Raw genomic sequence first — 4,968 nt, forward strand, 5'->3', positions numbered from 1 at the left:
ACTCAACATAAGAAGTAAACATCCTCAAAATACAGTGAAAACATGGAGGTTGCAATCTGTCGGCTGGGTGATTAGCTCAAATTAGCGCTTAAATGAGATACAGTTTATGAATTAGACAGCTTTGTAGTTGTCTGTGTATATTTCCCTCTGCTTCTGGTCTTTTTTTTCCTAAACTAAGACGCACAGACTCTTTTCTGGATCCACAGAAGAAACTGATCTCTCATCTGACTGTGGAGTATGAAAAAAAAAACAAGGAAATTTCACTAAAGAATGATTAACTGCACCTTTAAGAAACCTGTGGAGTGAGTCAAGTGGTCAGAGAGCTGATGTATGTCTACACACAACACACACATACCTGCACACACATGTCACTGGATCTACTTATTGAGGAAAATACTGCCTGCAGATGACTTAACTCCAATTAACTTAACAATAATCCAACAATACAGAAAAAACCTACAAGTTAAACAGACTAACTGTTTTGTACCAACATAGTCAACCATGTAACAACCTGTTCCAAATAGCCTTTTTATAATTCTTATAAAGTGTATATATTACAGCAGTAATACCCAGGAGGACGATCTATAATGTGATTCTGTGACTCAGCCATGTGCAGCACAACTAGAGTTTTATTTTTACAAATATTCATCTGCATAAACTTGGTAAGGTAGCTTCTATCTAACATAGTAGATAAGCTCCCTTGCAGTCTCTGGTGAGACCTTAAAGAGAAAGTTCATCCCAAATACATAAATGCTACACGCTATAGAGATGTCTGCCTTCTCTCCAAAATTAGGGAACTATATGGCATTTGGCTTTTGGTGCTCAAAGCATCACAAAATACATTTGAATAACTCAACTTTCCAGAAATCATGACCCGATTACTCAAGACAATCCACAGACCTTATTGTGAATAGTTTCATGTAGGAACTATTTTCTTTCTACCAAACTACACCCACCAACCATATCACTGCTCAGAGGGAAGCATGTATCTACTGTGATTTTGAGGTGAACTGTCCCTTTAAAAGAATACTAGTAGTTCTTTTGCTATGTGTTTATTTTGTTGTTGTTTTTTGCTGAAAAATATGTATTACAAAATGAATATACCATACCTGTCACATTTACATACATTGTCGCCCATCGGTGTTTGAGGTCTATATGAATTGTTAAATCATTTGCTGAGCATTAGACAAGAAGTTTGCTGACCACTTAAGTGTTTGTATGCTAAATGTGTAGCAGGAGCCATGGAGAGAATTAGCTTAGCTTAGCTTAGCATAAAGACTGGAAACATGAGCAAACAGCTACCCTGGCTCTGTCCAAAGGTAAAAGAAATACCTTGTTACATACATACCTTGTTTATTTAGTATATATATTAACCAAAATGCAAAAATGACAAATTATGGTTTTATGGAGAATTATATGCTGGACTGTAGCATGTTTCCAGTCTTTATGCAAAATTTAACTAATCTGACAACAGGCTCTAAAAGAGAGTTGTATCAGTCTTCTCATCTAAGTCTCGTCAAGTAAGCAAATTATCATACTTCCCAAAATGGCAATTTCTTTAGGAGCCAAACTGATTGGACCTCATATGACTCTAACCCAACCTGAATTAATAATATACGCTATGTTTTGGTTATTTCTTTCTTAAAGACGAGGTTTGTGCAAGCACTGTTAGCACGAAACAAAACTGGCTGATAATAGCCAGTAAGACTTCTTCATGGGTTGTGTGAGTAGTTCAATAACGGAACTGAAATCGCATCCATCTGTCAACATTATGACACCTTGGCGTCTCATCTTGCAGCTCAAATTTTCCAAAACTGTGTCTGAAAAATGTTCCAGGAACTAAATCTCTAGTCTGCTCACACGTCTGTATCACTGTTGTACTTTTAGTGTTATCACAGTAAAGAACAGCCTCGTGGGTATTATGTCTTTTATTCTATTACTACGACGCATGTGTACCATCTGTAAAAAGTTTTCTCCAGAGCAGCGTAGCAACAAAGGAAACACTCTACATCTCTGATGGACGGAGAGATGATTTGCATGCATGAATTCTGCATTTACTGCATTACTTTTCTTCACTAAATGTGAAATAAAACATGCATATTGTTATTAGCACATCACATGAGCCAGCTCATTAGCATGCAAAGATAATGAGCCTGAATTAGACAGGTTGGGTCCTTGGAGGATGGATATTATGTGTCTAGAATTTTTAGATTTTATAGAAAAGAGAACCGCAATATATGTCACTGATTTTGAGAATACCACCCTCCTCCAGCAGCTGTTTTTACCTTACAGAGCCACAAGCTGGGCTACAGACCCAGTCATTGTCAGGCATAATTCCCAGAAATATATATTGTCTAATATTCAATAGGGCCAAAGTTTCACCTCAGTATGAACTAAGAGCCTGAGCAAGAAACTCCAAGGAACAAAGTGGGCCGGCTATTCTTTTTCTTATCATTTTGTTTTCATGTTTTTACCAGGACTTTATTGTATATTTAGGAGGCAAATACTTGATGTCATTGCTTTCAGACAAAACACAGATAACATTTTCTCCCTATGCAGTTGCACGCTTGTCTCAACTCCTGCTCATTTAATTTGTGAAACGTTTTGACATTTTTATTTTAGCTTAAAGATTTTCATCTCTTTTGCCTTCAACCTTGTGCTTTCTCTGAATGGGTTGCATGTTAAGCTGTTAACTGTGGTGATTGATTGTATTTACTATTTTTCTCCTCTGGTACTGAGCTCACACTCTTGCTGTGAAAGCAAAAATGCAATTAAGAAAAAATGCTTCCATGTTCACCAGAAACATGCAACGAAGCATACAACATTAAACTTTCATAAGCATTTCATAATAATGGAAAACTCCCTTTTTCCTTTTACTTGTGTTTTAACCAGTTTCTGTTTGAGTTCAGCTTTTAATTAAATTCAATAAACCTTAAATAACTTAAGTGTGATTGCCATATGTATAAATTGCTTGTTCCCAGGTGAAAAACTAGTCCAAATTATTAACATTTTATCAACCAAATTATCCACCACTTTGGGTCCAAACTAAAATATCTCAACATTCATAGGATGGATTATCATGAAATTTTGTCAAGAGATGAATCTCTAACTTTGGTGATTCTGACTTTATCTCTCGTGCCACCATGAGGTTGACATATGTTGTTTTGAGTTCAGCAACTATTGGATGGATTGTGATGAAATTTGGATCAATCCTTTGCTCCAATGCAATAATGACATTCCCATCAGCTTCAGCTGTACTTTGGATCTACCAATAGTTGTTCTCATGTTAATATGTTAATTTATGATGGTGATCATGCAACCTGCTATATATCAGCATGTTACCATCGTGGATATTTATTTAGCACAAAGCACCACTGTGCCTAAGTGCACCCTCACAGAGAAACTAGAATGCTGCAAAGCCTCTTTAACCTTGTTTTCTGGTGAATTATTGGATACTTCACTTCCTCAGGTCTCTAAAACGTGTTTAGATAAAACAATCTGAGAAGGAAAAATCACTCTTTGGTTGCACACAAATCATTTTGGCCAGTTTAAGAGATCACCATCGATTTAAAATCTCCACTGCTTGAATATTACATTTCACATTCACACAGGCTATAAAATGCACTTCACTCTGCTTCTCTGGTTTCGTAACACTATATTTTTAACCCTGGGCACATTTGACACTGCCTCCAAAATCAGTGCTGTACATGTTTAAGTAAAGCTTCAATTGGATGACTAATAATATTAATATTTATTTTAATTATCATTAATATTATTATCATTAGAGTTTTATTTTGAGGATTCCTAATTTTGTTACAAATGCTGTCAGTGAACTGTTTTCAAGATGCTTTGTTAATGACTTTATGTTTCAGGTGTCACGTCAGCCCTTTTGTCTGTGTGTGAGCAGGAGGTTGTGATAATCATGTCCAGATGTTGAGATGAAGAAAATCTATGTATTTAAAACTGTAAAACTGAGGCCATCAGTCAATAAAGAACTGAACAAAAAGGCTGGAAATCATCCTTAAAGACTGTGGAAATTATGTATGAAGAAACTAAGGAAGATTTAAAAGGCCCACATATAGCACTATATGTATTTCAGTTTTATCTGAGTTTTAACTGTGTCTACACTAAATGAAAAACATTTTTTTTTAATCTTCCATATACCTCAGACTGAAGACAAAGGAGTACGCCCCCTGCTGGTCAAACTGTTAGTTGCTAATAGTGTGGAGGACGAAAAACTGATTCATTATTTAACAAGAAAAAAATGCTAAAATAATAATAAAATAATAACATAGTTGAATTACTTAACAAAATACATATATAGCCCAACATAGATGTTGAAATAAGTATCTGAAATAGATAAATATGTATAGGATGATTAATACATAAGTATAAAAATAAATTATTAGATGCAGAAATTAATAAATAAATGTTGGTAATTAATTTGGACATTAACAGATATGCTGCCTTCTTCAATATTTCTGTACAGTAAACTGTTTATAACGTGTCTGCTTTTATTCATTTGTTTACACCTGTATTTCTGTGTCGATTTGTGAAGTATCTAAATGTGTATGTGTCTTTCTCATTCTCTCTCTATACCGTAAAGCTTCAAATATAAGCCTGTCTAAATTGAATGCCCAATCCCTTTTATTAGCCCAGTGCGGCAACACATTTTGACAAATAAATGCCTGTCTAAATTACATGCCCGGTCTGATTGCGATTAAGTTCATTTTTATACAAGTTCTTTAAATGTAGAAAACCCGGTTGTTTTGGCTACCTGCTGGAGTTAACATTAGTTAGCTGCATATGCATAGCTGGCATATGTGTCTAACTTTTGCCACTATGGACATACTACTCACAATGATAACTTGGTGAGATTCTCTACAATTTATTCATTGCGTTTTTTTACTGGAACCATGAACACCAAAGAAAACAGTATTACCGGCATAGTAAACAAGAGAGACGCAA

Source organism: Plectropomus leopardus, chromosome 5, assembly GCF_008729295.1.
Source record: "Plectropomus leopardus isolate mb chromosome 5, YSFRI_Pleo_2.0, whole genome shotgun sequence".
Classification (NCBI taxonomy): domain Eukaryota; kingdom Metazoa; phylum Chordata; class Actinopteri; order Perciformes; family Serranidae; genus Plectropomus; species Plectropomus leopardus.